The sequence below is a fragment of the Excalfactoria chinensis genome, chromosome 7 (assembly GCF_039878825.1).
Source record: "Excalfactoria chinensis isolate bCotChi1 chromosome 7, bCotChi1.hap2, whole genome shotgun sequence".
In the NCBI taxonomy this organism is placed as follows: domain Eukaryota; kingdom Metazoa; phylum Chordata; class Aves; order Galliformes; family Phasianidae; genus Excalfactoria; species Excalfactoria chinensis.
In genome coordinates, this window is record NC_092831.1 from 26,694,610 (window position 1) to 26,714,417 (window position 19,808).

The window sequence follows — 19,808 nt, forward strand, 5'->3', positions numbered from 1 at the left end:
CCTGCAGAGGGAGCAATAGCTGTGCCCTGTGGTTGGAAGGAGCTCTGGGCACAAGAAGCAGCACGGGGTGGGGAATGGTAGGGACAAGAAGAACAGACACCTTTATGCCCTTGTTTTGGTTCCCAAACCTGCAGTGTTTGGCTCTGTCCACTGTTAAAATGTTACAAATCAAATGCTGAACAAATCACATCATTGGTGTTAGAGGAAAGCTCTGAGTGAACAGCAAGGATGGAGAGATTTGGGCTTTTGTCTGTGTGTGTTTGTGAAGCTGCTTTTCATAGGATTACAGAACCAGGGAATGTCCTGGAAGGGACTCACAGGGTTACTCTGAGTCTGACGCTGGCTCCACACAGCACCACCCAAACCTGGCTGAGAGCTGGGTCCCAATGCTCCCTTATGTTTGGCAGCTCAGGCCTGTTTTACAACAAGTGCGTGCTGTAGAAGTTCTCCCAAGACCAACAGCTGGCAAAGCTGCTGCCTGCTGTGCTCCTCTTTTCCCATTTTCAGCATGCTCAGGTGGTGTGGGGCTGTTTCAGGGCACATAAGGAGCTTTGCCAAGGAGCATGCAAAGGAAGGCTGTTCAGCGTGGGTGACTGTTCCCCTCCCCTTTTTTTTTCCCTTTCTTTCCCCCCAGACGGAGCCTTGGCACAACTTCTGGATCTCCTACGTTGCCATCTGATTGCAGCGCTCGTCTTGTGTGGCACTTGGCACCCACTGAAGGACTTTTAGGCAGCGTTTTTCGCAAGTAACTGTGAAGTCTCTGCATGGTGTGGGCTCTGGAGTTCACTTAGAAGGTGATGATAACTCCAGAATCTGCTGCAAAAGTAACCCTGGTCTCATCCTCTTGTGGCAACCTGAACCTCGACCAGGTGAGATGGGCCGGGCCACTCAGGGATGGACATGAGGATGTGTGGGATTTTCTGCTAGTGACCGGGAAAGGACTCAGTGGAGGAAGTAAATTAGGATGCTTAATTAACAGCCCGAGGTAATTAGTACATGCCCAGCTTCAGGACTGCTGGGAAGGTACAGAAGTCAATGGGAAGAGCCAGGTGAGGTTTGGTAGGTGTTAATCCTGTGCGTTGTCTGCTAAATCTGTGCTGGGATGAGTGGGCACAGGTTATGTGACCCTGGTTACAGGACACCACAAGCCTGGGAGAGCCTGGTTGGGTATAATATTCAAATTCCCCCCCAAATGTGGATCCTGCTCTTAAATAACAGCAGCAAAGCTATTCTATATTCTAATCCATGATGGTGTGATAAATGTAGTGAAACTGAATCCCATCTCCTACAGAGCACCAGGATCTGGGGACCTTCTGCAGCTGCTCCATCGTGGGGCAGTGGAGGAGGAATGCTTTTAGGCCGGGACTCTGCCAAGCCTCCCCTGTGGGCAGGCTGTAGGTGAAAAACAAGCAGGTTTGTTCCGTGCTGAACATGCCCACGTCTTGTCACACAAATGTGCAGCGTGCATGAAAACAAAAAACAAGCTGCAGATGGACACCGGCAACCTGTCACTAAGCACAAGCCTCTAGATTCAAAATAAACAAAATGCAGCAGCTAGAGTCTTCTGAATGGAAACAACAGAACTTCCATCGCAAGTGTTGTGGTGCATTGATCATCATCTCCAGCCTGGGCCTGAGCAGAAGAGCAGGAGCTGGATGAAGAGCGGGAGCTGGATGAAGTGCCCAGCTCTGGGATCAACAAGCTGCTCTCTTGCTTCATAGTCTGTGCTGGTGTTGAGAGTAATCAAACTTCATCAGCACATAAAACAATTTGCTGAATGAGTCATAAACTCCTACACTTATTATCAGCACCATGGTGGTGTGTTTGAGTCCTGAAGTGGGACAAAGCCTCTGGGGAATGGCAGCAAGCTCAGCCAGAGGAGACTCCTAATAGGTGTACCAAGCTCTGAGTTGCAGAACCCAGGTCTGTGTGTGTGCCCAGAGTAATTAACAGGAGTGAAAATGTGTATTTCCAGTCATACACGCTGTGGGTAAGAGAGATATTTAGACAACCATCAGACTCAATTATTTCTTTATTAGCAATGTGCAGAAACATTTCTATAGCTCTGTAATTAATTTTAATTGTGTCTATGAGTTGACTTCTATCAGTTTCAAGTGAGATGCTGCCTCTATGTCCCACAAGAAGGAACACAACTGTGGGTGTATGGAGAGGCAAAAAGTGAAGGTTTGGTGCCCTGTTTGAAATTTGCTGAGCAAAAAGCTCCTCCAGAGCATGTCCTGCTGCACTCAGGGGCTGGATTTGGGGCCTCTGCCCTTCAGTATGGAGCCCAGCACTTTATATCCCCATCTACACAAAAAGAAGTGGAAAATGGAATTAACGCTCTGGTCCCACAGATGTTTTCTTTACCATGACGTCTGGAAGAGATGTGAGGGCCTTGCAGATGTTCACAGTTACTCACCAGTTCACTTTGCTGAGGTTGGTTGGGGTTCCTACTCCTTATGGTGCTGTGGAGCTTTAAAACATGCCAAGGAGTTTCTCAAGTGCCATAAACATAAGAGCAAGTCGTAGTAGACCGGGGAGAGGCATTAGAAGGTTTTTTGTGCTGGTCTCTGAAAAACCTGCAGAAAGACAACAGCAGCCTGAGTCCCAGCGCTCCTGGTTGCCATTGCTATGGAGGTGATGTGTGTAAGTGTCACCAGGTCACCCGTGGACTGGAGTGAGGAATGGAGAACACTGCAATGGGGGACAGGGCCAGAGCAGGGCATGTCCTGTGCTCATCTACCTGTGCCATGGCACGGGTAATCCTGCAAGGCACCCAACTGTTTATGTCTTACAGTATTTTAACACAACCGTTCTTAGAAGGGCTGGGTGTTGAAGCACAAAGCACTGTTACGAAGTATAACCTTCACCACGGCTGAGAAAACATTTACCCTGTTTTTGTTTGCTGATGAAAGACCATCTAGTGGTGTAAGGGGGAAAAAAAAATGAAAGAAGCAAACTGTGCTTCTTTTTAATTGCAGCCTGACTTTTGATCAGATGTGTATTTGGGGCTGGGGGGAGGGGAAGGAAAGAAAAAGAAACGAGACAGAAATGTGGCTTTGTGTGCGTTCTGCACTGCATTATTATTCAGTGAGCCCTCAACCACAAAAGCTCCTCCGGGAAGGTTCATTATCGCATTAAGCACCAGGTAGGGAGGGGATGCGTGGCTGGCAGCAGCAGATGATATTTCACTTTGTTTGGGTTTGTCCCCCTCCCTTTTGGGGGCTGTAGAAGAAAACAGTTCAAGGTGCAGTTGCACAGTGGAAAAAAACAACACAAAACAACCCCCAAACCAGAATGTTATGGGGCACAGTGTCAAAGGCCTTATAATACATTGTTCCCTCCCCTCGCCCCCTAGTACTGTGTAAGACATTAAAACACGTTTATTCTGCTTAGTTCACCTGGTTTTAGAAGCTAAAATGCCTGCGGTGGAGTGCCTGCGTGGATTGTGCTTTTGGGTTTAAAAACCCCGTTCTTCGTGCGAGGGAATTCCGTGGCTTCAGGAGTGACTGCTTCCCCAGCTTGTGCCTTTAAAAAAAATGCGAAGATACATCACTTGTGCGTTACATTTTATTGATGTTACTGTAAAAATACATATTTGCTTGCATTCCTAATTGGGGAAGCACAGATGGCAGTGGCTTCTGTTGGAGCGATATGCTCTTTAAAATATCTGCTAACATTACAACAGCGTATAGTCATTAAAATGACTGTCTGCGTGCCCGTATGCGACAGGAGTTTCGTGCTGGGGAAAACAAGTTTCTCTCTGTTTTAGGGAGGGAGGCCTGGGTTAACCCATGCGTGTGCTCATGCCTGGCGCATGGGGATGAGCCCAGCAGGTTTGGGATCACCTCTCTGAGCAAAAGAAAAGGATGAGCAAGGCGGCATGGGCTGCAGGTAGCTCCTCTTCTCCAGAAGAGCCCTTTTGTTCCCTCTTCCCATCCAAACCAAGCTGTCACAGGCAACCGCAGATCAAGTGAGCAGCACTTTGCAGAGCGCCTGCAATGTGTTGGCAGCAAGCAGCCAGAGCACGCCAGGAGTGGGGGGTGCTCTCAGCAAACTCATTTCACAAGCAGTTTTGCTCAGGAAGCCACTGCAGGAGGGTATCTTGTACTCTGTGACACCTTCTTGTCCCAGAGAACTTGCTTCTGAATCAGGGGGCTTTGTGGCTGATGCCAGCAGTTCTCTCCTGCCCCCTCTTCTCTCCTTGGTCAGAGCAGCAAAGGTGCCCTATGATGGTATACAACGGTGACAGGGTCACTAAATGGCTCTGATGGCAGGCCTGCCCTCTGGTCAGCCATAACTGGACTGGGAGCACCATGGATATAAAATGCATCTGATAGTTTAACACAGAGTGGGATTTGCTAGCTAGGTGGTTGCCACCCTCTTCTATTTCGGAGTTGAACTCAGCGGAGAGGGAGAAAGGTTTGCAGGACTTGGAGGGCACGAAGGAAAGGCATTTTTAGTCCTAGGGCAGTGTTTCCCTGATGGCAGCAGGAGCAAGCACTTTCCCCTCACTCCTGGAGGGGGAAGCGTTTTTGGTGGGGGATGCGGTGTTTTGCAAGGCTGGTGGGGAGGCTTCATTCAGGTGGGTGCCCAATGCCTGAGCCTAGCAGTGCACATCGCCCCGCAGGGCTGCTCTGTCTTTGAAGTCAATAGAAAAATTATCCTCTCCTTTGATGCACTTTGCATTGGGCCTTTCAAGTCACGTGAAAGACACCCGTGTTATTAAACCACCAGCAGCAGAAACACACTGTCGGTTACATCGGCTTTTATTTTTTAATGGCAGTGGTAGGTTTAGCCTTGGGCACTATCTGAGGCTCATAAATAACGTATGTCAAGTGTAACACACCTACTGAAGAGCCACAGAAGACAGAGGACTTGGCTGTTTATCTCCCTGCATTTTTCAGTAACGAGCCACTCGTACCTTAGGAGGGGTGGATGTCCTCTAGCATTCATTAATAAAGCATCCCCAAACAGCCAGCCTTCTCCTTGATCGTGCAGGGCTAATGCGATAAATATCTTCTTTCCACGCTCTCCTGACAACTGAAAGACAGGAATGCAGACTAACTTAAAACAGCGGTCATGCAAGAATATTACAGATTTCACAGCACGGCAAAGCCAGGGCTTCCCATTTGGGAAGAGCGAGGCATTTAGTGGGGAGCAGGTCTGTAGCAGAGTGTGCTCACTGTAGGATGACTGGGGATGTCAGCCTGAAATCCTGCTCCAAAGAGGGTTTGTTTTGAAGCTGTTTAACCCCTTAAAAGGAAAGGAAAAGAAAATGAAGTCAGTCATGAAAGGGAATTTAGTAGCTGTATCTCATCCATAAATATTTGCTTCTGCTCCCAGGTGGCTGATTCCTCTGGTTTGTCTCTTAAATGAGGAATACCCATGGGACGCTCCATTTAAAACCATCCTGCTTCCAAAGCTTGTTAACCACTCGATGCTGGTAGCAGGGAGAAGGGCCAGGAAGGACATGACCAAGTCCCCACAGCTGTGAGCACACTCCTGTGCTGCCCCAGCAGATGGCTTTGAATTTGCAGAGGAATATTGCTACCCAGGGTGATCCTTACTTCTTAGGAGCCCACGCATTCCTAGTGGTCTCCTTCTGTTACAACTTGTTTCCATTTCCCCTCTATTCACTTTTGTCCTTCCTTGCTGGACCAGTGACCTCAGAGGTCACTTCTAACCCAGCCACCTCTGGTTCCTGAAACTGACGTGTCCATAAAATAGAGAGCCAGGGCATTCAACCTGTGTTTTTTTCCCTACAAACTGCCCTGAGATTAAGGTAGCCAAGGGGCTGACTTTTTTTTCAGCAGCAGCCCTAGAAAAAAAAATAAGTGTTAAAGTCATTGCTGAAGATTTGGGGTTTTGCTTAGCTAACCACAAATGCAACTGGAACCAGCCTGGTAGGATACAGTTGCAGCAGAAGCAGGCAGGTGTTAAATAGCACACCCGGGGCTTCAGCATCCTCCAGCTCCGCAGCTTTGAGGTGGTTTCTGACTAATAGGCCCTTACTTCTTGTTCAGCTTTGAGGAGCCTGGGCTGACGCTTGCTGAGCCCCCCTGCCCCCAGAGCTGGAAGCCACAAGAATTCAAAGCCTGGGAGGCTCAGACTGTCCCACAAAACTGTGTCTCAAACAGCTCCAAGCAGCAGTCCTGAAAGCAGCTTTCCACTCTCTTGCATGTGGGCAGAAGCGCCCAAGTCCTAATAATACTGTTTGTGTGAAAAAGCCTCTTGAATGTTCAGCGCTTTCCATGCAAACTATTGAATGGGAATTTGATGTACCAAGTGTGCCACAGGTGGCTTCTTACAGGGCACGGGATGGCTGGCTTACAAAGTAGCCCAAGGAGACGAGTTGGTGAACAGGAACACTCCAGATCTCTTGTACAAAACGAATGAGACAGTCAGGGAGCTCCCAGCCCTGCCAAACCCCACTTGTGCTGGTAAAGGGGAGCAGAAACAAAACTGCCTTGGAGCAGTGGAGGGGGGTGGATGGCGAGAAGCGGGGCCCCAGCTGGGTCCCTGCATCCCCCAGCACACCTGGAGGCCACAGCTGAGCAGCAGGGCTGCAGCTTGCCCTGCTTTCATAGGGACGTGCAGAGGAGATTTCTGGGGAGAAAGGAGAAGTAACAGAAGGAAACACAAGAAATACATGGGGGAGACGGCTCCTCCCTGCAGACCACGGGGAATTCTCCCTCGGACCTGCCATCTCTTCTTTTCTCTGCATCCCTCTGCAGCTCTTAAATGCCGTGGGTGGGGAAGAGGCGAGTATTTTGCAGGGGCTGTCAGCACAGCGTTTCAGCTTTGGTGTGTTTTTCTTTTACAGAGAACTCAAAACCAAGAACAGGGTTGTATTGAAATGTGCCTTCTCACACACCTGGTAGAAGGGAGGAGGAGGGGCATTTTTTACCTGTAGAACTGAAAGGAATTAAAGCATCTCTGCAGAGCCTAAAAACCTTATTACTGCCGCATTTGCTCAGAAGCCACAGATGAGCAGAGCATAATTTTAAAGCCTTCATTCTGCGCCTTTGAAACAAACACCCTCTTCCTTCTGATAAATGATTAAAGTACCAGCAATTTATATTTTAAAGGAAAAGATCACAGGAATTGCAGAGCTCTACACCTGGAGTCAGATATAAGTTGGTCCTTGCTGAGGCTGTGCTGCTGTACTTCGATAACTGCCTACTTCCCACCATGGCCGCACAGGAAGCAAAAGGGAATTGCCCTGCAATGATGCATGCAGTGGCAGTGGAATTGTAGCTTTGGTTTCCTCCATGTCCAGCATCATGACATATAGTGACTCTGGGGCCAGTTACAGAGAATTTGGTTTCTCTGTTTCTGTTATGGACAAACTTGTAGGTGTAAGATTTTATTCTTCCTCTGCCACCACAGATAATGAAGTTTTACCAACTCCCTTTTATTATGGTAATCTAAAACTGCATCCTGTAATAGAATCATAAACATTTCATGCAACTTAATGCTGTACAAAGAAAAACAGCAAGATAGGCATTTAAGGGTGGACAGTGGACTGGAGAACAAAAGGAAATCAAAGCAGCCCAGGCTTTGCCTTCCCAGAGACTCAAGTATGCCCCATGCTGCACGACAGGGTGCTGGGCTGTGCTGTGAGCCAGGTGGGGTGATTCAAGGCTGGGAGTACCTACCTGGAGGCACCATTGCCAGGACTTGTTCTTTGCAAGGCTGGCCAGGAGCTGCTGGCAGGGCCTGGGGCACTGTGCTATTCTTCCTACATGCATGTGAGCCTGGCAGGCTCCAAAACCAGAGGAGGCTGCAGCCCTGCACCATCCATCCCTCTGCCCTGCTCTCCCTGCCTGCACATCACTGCAGCACTCTTGCCCAAGGCCCCAAAGCACTCGTGGGGTTTTGCCCTGGGTTTAAATGCGTATCCAAAGGGTTGTGCTGAAAGGCAGCCCCCATCTCTGTTGTGTTTTCTACAGTTTCAACGCTATCTGGTTCGTTCTGCGGGGACTTTAATGTATCATCTCATCACTTACTTTAAAAGAAAGGGATGTTAATTACATGAGAAGCAGAAATACTGCCTAACTGACATTCACTGGTGCATTTCAAAGAGCAGATGTATATTATTATAGCACGGCAGTTACATTAAGACTGTGCAAAAACAATAGGAAAAACTGATAATAAACATCAAAATTGCCTGCCTTTCACCACAGAAGAAGAAAGTTCAAGCGCAGTGGAAAGTTTTGACTTGCTTTGTAAATCACCCCTCTCTTTCCTGCTCTAGAAACCTTCTGATGGGGCAAGTGTTCTGACGGGAGGAGGCAGCAGGCAGCTCGCATGACCATGACTGTTCTGTGAGAGCCTCTTGCTTTATAGGGATGTGCTCATGAAGTGCAGTCCCCAGCCACTACAAAGCGCCCTAACAATTTACTTTGCTGGGCCAGAACTGGCATCCTAACACAAACAGGCACGTGTAGAGGTAGCAGATGATCGATTGCTTTGGTTTTCTTTTTGGGCAAACCCCAAACTGGCTGGAAGCCCTGTAGTTTCTACTGCCTTCTGTGTCAGGTTGGGGATCATTTTGCTCAGCAATGTGAGCCCTGGTTTATGTGGAGGGCACAAAAAGGTCTGGAATGCCCTCCAGTTTATGATACTGCCCTTGGTCTCATTTGTTTAAAATGGTAGCAGGAAATCATGGAACACTGAGTGCTTTGAACTCCGAATGAGGAACTTGTCCAGAATAAGGCAAACAAAGTTATTCCTTACTTGTTCTGCATCTGTTTGCCTGTTGCAGAGCCTTTGCTGGGCACTTCTTTCTGTCCACTTTGCAGTCTGTTGCCTTGCCTGCAGCTATGGGCTAACAACAAGAACGGTGACTAAAACTAGCCCATTTTTCTCCATCATTTTTTTTTTGTTCAACAGAAAACTTTCAGTTTAGCAGAAGGAAAATATGGACAGTGGAATCATTTCCACTCTATCACACCCCATCAAAATGCAGCTTTTTCTGCCCACTGAGGTAAATTGTAAAGGACGAGTCTTCAGGCACCATAAACTCATAAGGTTGGTTTTGTTTTACGCTTTTCCCTTATTCTGCACTAATTAAATCAATAAACATTTAGTAGTTTTTACTAAGTTCTGCCCTCCCCCTGTGGTTTTGGCCTTAGTATTATACATGGTGTAGGCTGCAGCCCCAAATGAATGGCCTGGCATTGAGAGCAACGTCATGCAAATTTCATTCCGTCCGCACAGCTTTCACGTAGCTGCACCTTAGGTGAGCAGCTTTTCCCCACTTCTTTGCTTTAGAGAAAATGGGGAATATCGTAGTGAAAAGGGAAGCTTCAAAAATAACGTGTGATCTAGAAGCGTGAGAGCATAAATTATCGGAGCCAACTTTCAACATCTACATTTGCAAGCGTTACAATCAGACGCGTTTCAGAAAGTAAACTGTAGTAGTTTTAAGATAAATGGCTCCCCAGAGGAAAGCAATAAATAGTTACAGCCACACACTCACCGTGCCTCGGCTGCGTATCTCCATTATTTATGACAAGGTAGAAAGCAAGCTACAATTCCACAAAGCCCTTTGATCGGTGCGTTTTTGAAAGAACTTTGCAAATAAATTAAAAACCAAAACAAAGCAAAACAAGACAAAAAAAAAACAACCCAAAACACAGGAAGGTAACTGGAAGACTGGAAATCGCCTGTGGATTTTAAATATGCATGAAGGGCAGAAAAATTGGGATGAGGACACAGTTTCCTTTGAAATCTCTCCTCGATATGAATGATACAGCAAAAATGATTAAACCACTGGGTATCAATTCTGTTTCTGTACCTTATGCTGCCTTTTCTGACTCTGACATCCATTGTTTCTTTCATCTATGGGCTGTAACGTCTTTGAGCCTTTTTTTTCCTCTGAAGGCCATGGGAGACTTAAAGCAAATACTAGGCACTGTTAGTACTAGTGCAAATGTGCAGGAATTCATGTTAGAAAATACATTTCTGGAGCTCATCTAAGCCAACCTTCCAGACAGAGCTAACTGCAGATGCAGAGCTTGGCTTAAGCGTTGTATTTGACTGGGAACCAAACCTGCAAATTGGAAGGCAAAGGTCTACATCTTGCACAGTGCTGAAAGGAAGGCAATGCCCAGGAAGAAAATAGCCATGCTTCTACCTTACCAAAGGGAAAACCCAAGCAGTTGTCTCTTGACAGAAACAGAGCTGGTGAAACCATGGAAATACTGGTTGTGACTCTATAAACAAGCTCGCATTGGAAGTACTGTTCAAACTGTCCCTTGGGATTTCCTCCCAGAATACACACCGCTTGTAAGTGTCTGGATTGCAAGTCTAGACTGGTTGTCTGGATTTCTGTGCATACACTGAGGTATCTTGTTGAAGGCATGGGCAATCAGAAAGCTGGTAGCCCTTGATGCGTTCCAGGGTTCTCATTTCACACGGAACCCTCACCCAACTGTCTACATATATAGACTACATATATAAACATATGGTAAAGTATGGAGTACATGATTAGTCTTTACCTGGAAGCACTGTAACTTTACTGTAACATTTCCATCAGTGTGATCTCAAGGAAATATATGCATTGCTGACCTTGAAGGTTCTCTATGTTTTTTTTCCCCCTCTGATGGCTTTTTCAAAATCCAAACCTGCAAAGGTGCTGGTGTAAATTTGCAAAGGGCTCCAGTTTCAGATCTGTCCTTAAGTCTTTTGGTGCTGTATAGGATGACTGTTTCTGTTGCTGCAGATACATTGCTCAGTATTAGTATAAGAAAGTGGAGGGAAGTGTAGTAACATACCAACCTGACAGCTCATGGTTCAGTGAAGAACTCTCAACAGCATTCACTAGAGTAGACAGGATGCTTATATAAAAAAAGTTAATTAAGATCAAGATGATACATCAGGACAAAATGCTTAGCGAGGTGTCCCCTCAATCCCACCACCTCTGTGAAGTGGTGACATCTGGGGACAAATGAGCCCTACATGCTGCAATCCTCATCCTCTGTCCATGAGACTGCATGCTTAAGCTGGGGAGAAACTGTAATCTAGGCAAGCCTGGAATGCAAAGTGAGATTCAGTAATGGATAACTCTGCTGAAGGCTTCAGATACATCAGCGCTTGGATATGGCTTTCCCTCCAGCTCCTTCCCTGTTGCTCCCAAATGCACTGGCAGACAAGGGTATCTGACAGGGCATCTTGTGCTCACAGATACTGTTGTACAGCCATCACCTGAGTAGTTTTAGCTTGTTAACCAAGACCCACAGCCTGTCCCTTGCTGGCTCACCACGGCAGGCTGATGCTTCAGAACTGAGTCTCTGTCCTGAAGTCAGGCCATGGCTGAGAACAAGCTTTTGAGGCTGACGTGGGTGTAAACAGCATTACAGTAAATACGGAGTAACACCATGGCCTCTGTTCACACTACAGAAGCTGCTGTTGCGTGTTGGCTTCTAATTTTTAATTAACCAGCTACTAAGCATCACTGAATAATCTTGTAACTTCATCAAGTTCTTCTAAAGCAATGCAAGGTGATGCTTCACTCACCTGGAGAAATTAAAATTGAAAATGTGAGATGAGGTCAGAGTGCTGGTCTCTGTTGGCAGGCTCCAAAAATTATTATTTGAAATAAGAGCATAGCTCGCCTATCCTTGAAAGCCCTCAGGAGAAGATCTAAGTGGGTGAGCATTCAGAAAAGGTGAGCGCAGCTTACCCCAGCTCCTTCCTCCCTGCAGGCTGAGCCAGCTTAGTGGGACAGGCAGGGAGAAAAGTGCATGGGCTGAAGTTGCTTAGTGTTGAAAAAAAGAATCTTTCCCTGTTTAACAGCTGAAGCTGCTCTATACTGCCTGGAAACTGCGATAAGAAACAGAACAGTGCTTTGGAGATACCATGCCTTAAATTTTGAATAATGTACTACCATGATGTTTAAAGTAGCTAAAGTGCAAAGTGATCGTGCAGGCATAAAAGGGCGCACTGGTTACATGAAGTATAATAACGTGCTGTTCAGCAAAGCGACATGTTCCATGTAGAAGATAATGTACTGCATGAAATCAGTAACATGCAGCAGAGTGAAGAAGAGTTTAAAAGAGCAGATGAGAGCAAGAAATAATACCAGAGGGTAGCGCATGATGATATATGACATGTGGAGGAAATAAAAGAATCAGACTGGGAAGGCTGAAGTTCTCCATGAGGAGATAAATACAATCTAAAACAAAGATATTCAGGAGGAAGGAGCTACTTACTAGGCAGTCATGTTGAAAGTGCCTAAGTGGGTAGCAAATCAGACAGAAGCATGCAATGCAACTGAAAAATAAAAGTATAAATGGCAATGTGATTTGGGCTGTGCTGTGACAAGGAGGCAGAAAGGGACACGTCTTCGCACAGCGCAGAACCTGTGCTTGGTTGGAAGCGTTATCTTTGGGAGCCTTGCTAACAGAGCTGTAGTGATCGGAGGTGACAGTGAAGAGGAACGAGAACTGCACAGAGAAATCTGGGACGCAGAGGAGTGAGACCTACATGGGAAGAGAATTAAGTCAGTCTCCATCTGAGTGGCAGAAAGCACGCGGATGGCTGATGGCAAACAACTCATGCAGGGAAGTGCGGCAGACCGTAAACACAGCAAGGCTGAGACTGACCCCGTGAAATCCCATCCTGAATTTCAGGGATAAAAAGGTCAGTAAAGCCAGTCCACCCCGAAAGGCATTTTGTCATGTAGGATGCATTGGTTCGACCAGTCCCTCATGATACACCAAAGGAATGAAGGGGACCCCATGTATTTTGCTGTGCATCATCCCACTTTGCAGCAGAAAGCCTTGGGATCTACTGCTGGCCATGCTGATGTCGTCGCTTGTAAGGAAGAAGGACTGAGATGCACCAGAAGGTTCTTTAATCTTTTCTATCTTTGGCTCTGCCCTGAGGCAAGGCTTGCTCACAAGCTCACCATGTCTCCAGTACTGGGGGTGGCCAGTGGGTGTCAGTTTTGCTCTATGAAAGAGCTGATGGAGCTTCCCTTGTCTAAGGGAAGAAACTACTTGAAGGAGGAAGTGGAAAAAATCAGCGAGGAGAAAAATATTCCTGTGCTGAGGAGGTCAGCCCCACAGTTTGGTGCTTCGGTTTTTGTTCTTTTTAGCATGTCTCAATCTGTTTTGAGCAGTCTCAAATGTTACACTGTAGGTAAGTCTTGATTGTTCCTCTTTAGGTACCTCCAACTTAAGGTTGATGACAACTGACGATTTTTCACTGGAGATCTTTCATGAAGACAAGCCACCATCTGCGGTCAGAAGAATTCTTTTATTTCAAAAGGGCATACGTGCAAACATGCAAAAACCTTGCAAGAACCTGCAGCAATAACCTTACCAGAGAGTCATGATTTTGTTGTCAGCCAATGAAGGCAACTCAGTACAGTGTGGAAATCAATTTATGATCAAGTCAGCGATCAAGTCCTGTGGCTGCTTTGAATACAGTGTCCATAGAAAAACATTTTCATATTTTAAGGGTCATATTCAATGCTATTTTTAACCAAACCTTGGAGCTGAGCACAAAATTATACCCCCTTTGAATTAAAAACTAAGCCAGCAAACCCAGAACAGCAGCAAGCTCCTACCAGAGGCATTCAGCTTCTTCATGTAGTCAGTTGAGACCCGGTACTTCCGTCAGACCTCACTATAAACTCTGTGAATGTTCTGCATCAGGACAGTTCTGTGGGAAGCATTCCTCAGCAGTGTGGCCCAAGCAATTCAGAGAGTAATTTTTAAGACAGAAATGATGACCTTAATATCTGCAAGGTTTTATTTATTTACTCATGTCCTGATTATAGCCGTATAAACTCTGAGTCTTTATTTTTCACTGTAAAAGTTCTACTGTTTCTTTCCAGTTGAAGTCAGTAGGACAACTTCTATTGATAGTTGTGCTATAAGCTCAGGCCTACTACGACATCTTTAGCCATCGTTCCACCACCCAAAATCTTAATTAGAAGAATCCCCAGTGTTGTTAGTAAACAGAAAGCAACATTTGTTCTTCCAGATCTCAGAAAGAATTTCAATGTATCAGCAGAAGCCAGAAGGAAAAGACTATATTTGTCATAGAAGGACCTAATGATGTCTTCATTGATTTGAACACCCTAAGGAGAACCAGAAAATGCAAACACCGCCCACTTAAAAACAAACAGCCAGGGAAAAAGATGCACTTTCAAATCATGAGAATGAAGTTATGTTTTCTTTGCTTGCACAGTTATGTGTGGGTAATGTCAAGGTGTAGAGAAATGTTGTTTCTTTACTGGAGTAAAATAAGAACACATAAAAGAGAGACATTAAGCAATCCTTACCACCAAGCAAAACAAACTGAGAAAAGCTCCATCAGTTCTGTTGCTGTAGGGAGGCAGCAGATTGTTACAACAAAAAGGAATACATAGCTCTTAAAGGCTGTGGTCAAACACTGTTTAATGTAACACTGGCAGCAGAGTAAAAAGATGCTAATGTTTGATTTTAATTATCTAAATTGCTGTCTGTGGTTAATCAAAGTTAACCTGAATCCACTTCAAAAGTGATTATCTGACCAGTTAATTTAAGGCCACCGTATCTTCACCAACACCGGGACACTTGTATGACAACCCTTATGGCCACAAAGGAGGCACACAAAAGCCCTGTCTTTAAAACATTCTCAACTATCCACTTGCACGGCCTCCATCAGAGCCATAGCCAAGTCCCTGCCCTTTCCCTGAGGCATTCCTGATTTTTAGCAGAGCTGACAGAGGAAACAAAATATTATCATTTTCATTTTCGAGGTGAACTTGAAGTACAAACGAGTATCAACAAAGTATCAAACAAAGTATCATCCATTTTAAGTGCAGTTTAGCCCAGCTGATTTCTTCAGCCTCCTTCTGTAGTCGCTGGGGGAGGAAACACCCTTCTGTGGAACTGAATTTTGGTGCTTGGAGTTGCAGCCTGGATGGATCAATCTTTTTCCATAGACTCTAGAAGCAGCCTGGAAATACAAGGCCAAACAAGGTGCCTATTGCGGAGTGCCTGTTGTAAATGGACAGGGAGATGAACACCCTTCTCCAGAACTGAACTCAGTGATCAAGGCTTATAGTCAATCTCCACGCTGTGCTTCACCTCTGAGATGAGACAGTGTAAAGCTCTGGCTCAACTTTGCCTCTTAAGGAGGTGGAGAGCTGGGCGTTTCTGTTTTTTCAGACAATTTTATGCTCTGCCTTCATTACTCATGAGACTCTGACAACATACTGTTTCTGTGGTGATCAACAGACTGGTTTGCATGGCAGTTCTTCACCTCCTGTGCTCACTGCAGACGTAGTTCTTCACATCGAGGTGCTTGCACTGCGTCAATGCATTGTGCTGAGCAGCACTGATCAAACATGAATGGGACGGAGGGTACTGACCCCTGCCCTGCTCCCCTGCATCAGACCACAGCACAGCCACACACTTTCAGGAGTTGGTGTCAGCCTGAAAGACACCCCATGACCTCTCCTTGGCTTTCTTAAAGCACCAGCACGATGCTGGAAAAGTGGTGGAGGGGAAGGGCCAAGAACTAGTGATAGCAAAGTACATCCCAGTAAATTTGGTTGGCGACCCTGCACGCAGCAGGGGGGTTGGAACTGGATGATCATTGTGGTCCTTTTCAACCCAGGCCATGCTATGATGATTCTGTGATGATCATATCAGGCTGAGCCTTACAAGGCCTGCTCCCATGCTGTTTGCAGCCTAATTTGGTAGCATCAAGGAAGACGTTAATAAATACCTTTCTGTAGAAGCCCCTTCAGACCTTAACTGGAGGCATTTGACCTTTTGGGTGTTAATTCTGTCAAAGACAAACATAAAGAGAACTCCATTCCCACCAAACATTTCAATGTTGCAAAGCCATGTGTATGGTCATTTGTCATTGGATGTTCCCTGATACTTTGCAGTGCTAAACTGAACCAACAGTTGTAATTTTTACCAACTTTCAGCTTGAGGAGCAACTGCCCAAATGCCTCCATCGTTCAGTACAGTAAATGGTCCACCATACTTTTGAACTGTATACTACTGTGCCGTTCCCCGTTCAACACTGGACATATTCAGTCCTGCTGGTATTGAGATTTCTGGACATAAGCAAAGTAAAGTTGGACTCTTAATCTTGGTGAAGCACTAAGTGGGATGCTAAATAAGCCTCACTGTGCAAGGAGCTGTGCAAAGAATAGAGATGAACCTAGCCTCAAATATCCACACTTAGTAGCTCATGTCATAATTAAAAGTTGTTAGGACACTTCAGAATCTCCCTGCCTCGTAAGTGATGCATTCATATACATTTATATCTCCATAATAAAATAGAAAACCTGTACACTTTTATTGTTGATAATAAAACATAAAATACGATACTATTTTCCAAGTAACTTGAATACAGCAATTGGGGCACTTGGGGAGGAATCTTGATCTCTTGCACACTTTTGGTTTATATATACCTCAAGTTGCTCACCTGATAGAAAGAAGCAGCAGAATTTGTTGTGGAAACTGTCTCACACGGAGCACACCGACTTCAGGTGGAGAGTACAGAGCAGGAGCTTGTGCTCTTCTAATAATCAATCCCGTGCATTCATGAATAAAGCTCTAACAGAAACGATAAGAAAATACAGCAACCACGTGACGTGTTAGCAGAATGCCTTACAAAGTCCCCCACAAAGCATCCGCTGCTCTTGAAAAGCCCAACCAGCCCAAGTGAGAAACTATTCACAAATTTAGTATTCAGATTACATACTCCGTCTTTTCAACCGCTCTCTGTACAATGAATGCCTGTACAACTACAGTAACAGACACAGATCTACAGTTTCTGTGGCCTTTGAGCTATTATGAGCATTGTGCCTCTCCATAAATTACATCTGCATGTCCTGAAAATACCAACTGTTTTAATAGGAATTAATCTATAGCCTTTTATCTGGCTGAAATACAAGGGGTGCAGTATGTTGAGTCGCTTTTAAAATTAATAGGGTATGGCCTGAAAATATTCAAGGATGTTCATTATTTTCTTTATAGGTCTCTTTATTGGTGCATATAAGCATAAAACAGTGCCTTTTTTGTAGTAAAGAGGAGGAGATGGAATACTGAATAGATTAGTGCTTATATGGTTGTAGATGGCCCGACACAGTTAAGTAAAGAAAGGTCTACATTTGTCCTGTCCAAAGTATATTGGGATTCGATCCAATTTGTCATCAAAGTACCCCTTCTTGCTCAGAAAAGAGAGGGTTCAGTCTGAAGGCATGAAAGCTGACCTGGAGGTCCACTGCTCAGTGGTGTTCATAACTGTCCGAGGCAGCAATGTGGTAGATATGCCTTTTTGCATTTCCTAAACCTAAATAAACCTCGAGCTTTGGCTGCGATAAGCTATTACTTATGCGGATACCTAACACAAGCTTTTGGGGAGCTAACTCCTAGAATACTTTGACCTTATAAAAGCACACAAAATAATGACAACCAGATCATTTAAACCAGAATTTATATAAAAAGCCTTTTTGGCTGTTTTGAATAGTAATGTGTGTGAATGCGTACACGCACAAGTTACATGCATATATAGTTAAATACTCTGCTGAAAACAGGCTGAGCCCATCACTGACCTATTGAAGCATGTTACTGACGAGCAATAAGGCATTAATTTCTCCTTCCAGCCTCCCTGTTAAATGGGGCAGCTCTGTTGCCTCCAGCAGAGCAAAGGAGAACTGAGGCCCACGGTTACCCTGGGGATGCAACAAGTCTCAGGACTGGGTGGCTGTCCCCTGGGCAGCTGGGCTGTTGTGGCAGAGAGCTGTCACAGCTGTGAGAGGGTTGTTTAGGTCCCGTGGATGGAAACAGAGGGGAAAGGAGATCCAGAAATGGCTCTAAAAGATTTGCCCAAGCAGCTTCTGTAGCGTGGCAGAAGTCAGAGGCAAAGCTGAGAACTGCTTTCAGGCTATTGCTCAGCGGAAGAAAAACCTCTCATTGCATTATTTGCTGCAATTTAACAACACAACTGAAACACAGAGGAATAACAATTTGTTTGACATCACACAGAGGACCTCTGACCAGGGCCAGGTGTGGACACGGGTGTTCTGATCCCTAGACCAGCACTTGAGTCTCAAGGTCGCCACAGCTGCTCCAAAGAGTAAAATCTGGGAGCAGTTGTGTGGTTGATGGAAATCACTGGTGGCAGAGCTGAGTTTTGCAATGAAACCAATGATTCACGCTATGCCCACGTTGCTGTAGCGAAGATGCTCTTATCTCTGCAGTCTTTGCATTTAACAAATTAATTTTTAAGGGTGAACCCTTTCAGGTTAGCACCTGTCCCCTGCTTTTTCCCTTGGTCACTCTTGCCTGTTTTCACAGCTTCATTTGGCTTTGAAAGCTTATGGAGCAGCAGGATTAAAACCAGAAATAATTAGTGTAGAGGACGGGTCTGGCTCTTCCCATCAGCTTCCATGACTCAAGCCGGTTCCAACAGCTTTGGGAGAAAAGCTGTTAGTTATTAAATTATTACCTGTAAGGAGAGCCAGCTGGAAGCTTTCAGCTTTCAACATTTTGATGAAAAGCCTCATAAAAATCTCAACGACAAAACTTCCAGCATTTCAACACCTTTTACATTTACCAATGCTTTCCAATGCCTTGTAAGAGCTATCGAAGAGCTATCGAAAGCCACCCAGACCTGCATCTTGGGGTTGGTGACCCCACAGTGGAAGAAAAAAAGTGCAAAAACCACAAAGGGTTTGCTGTTCGGTGAATGCATTTGGGCAGCTTTTGGGAAGTCACTTTCTACCTGGTGGGGAACGTCCACAAGGAGAGTTATTCCAGCATTATGGTAATGGTGTAATTACACAGCTAGAGCTATGCCAGCCTATTTTCTGAGGTAGGCAAGCCAAGTCTAGTTGCTGAAACGTAGGCGTGGGAAACAAGAAGTCTGCTTTCTAGGCTCAGCTCTGAGCACCGCTCTTCATGGCCTTGGGCCAGTCCCCTAACCCTTCTGCCTCCTTCCTATGCAAAATGAGAAGAGTTAAATTAACCCGCTTCTCAGATGTGGTGTAATGACTAATTGGCTCAAATTTGTAGCGCTGGTGAGGGAGCGATTAGCTTGGCTCAGGTACCTACAGCCCGCCACTAAGAGTGCGGGTACGCACGGTGCAGGAACTCCACTCAGCACATCCTGAAGCTCTCGGGCAACCAGTGCAGGTAAAGGATGGGCTCCATCAGCCCTTCTCCTGGGCGACACGTTAGTGTGCCTACCTTTGTCAGCTCAGCCTGCTTCACCACCTGTGTTAGCGTTTCCTCACGCAAGGTGCCCAGCAGTGCCAGCATCGCTGGTCTTTATGGGAGGAAACGTTTCCTACCACCCAGCCTGACTCCCGCCGGCAAAGTGAGGCCATCGCCTCGGGCGCTATGGAGGTGCCCGGGGGCAGCTGACGCTCGTTGCCCTCAGGGAAACACCACCGTCCCGGCCCCTTCTCCGCCACACCGCTCACGGGAGATGGGGAAAGCGCTGCGGAGGGGCTTTCGTTTTAAACCGGGCTTTTCCCTCCGAGCGCAAAGCCTGAAGGAAAAAAATAAAAAATAAAAAAAAAAAGGGAAAAACAACCAAAAAAAGCAGAAATTACCTCACGTTCACTCCGAACGCCCAGCGAGGCACCGGCACGGGCCGGTTAAAAACAGAAGCGCTGAATCACGACCGAGCGCCCGACTTCGCCCTCCGGCGCGGGGCAGCGCGGTGCCGTGCCGCTGCCGTGCCGCTGCCCTCAGGGGGCGGTGCGCGCGCGTGTGCGTGTCCGCGTGAGGCGAGGCGCGCGGCGGCGGCACTTGTCCTCTAATCGATTGCCGAGC

General features: G+C 46.1%; 1 long non-coding RNA gene across 1 annotated transcript; it reads right to left on the bottom strand.

Annotated features, from left to right (window-relative positions):
• Positions 1-2,015: 2,015 nt before the first annotated feature.
• Positions 2,016-19,808, bottom strand: LOC140254682 (uncharacterized). Its single transcript, XR_011904289.1, has 6 exons — positions 19,586-19,808; positions 16,450-16,580; positions 4,925-5,043; positions 3,402-3,528; positions 2,420-2,579; positions 2,016-2,307 (listed from the first exon to the last, which is right to left on the bottom strand). It is a non-coding gene; the product is annotated as an uncharacterized lncRNA (long non-coding RNA).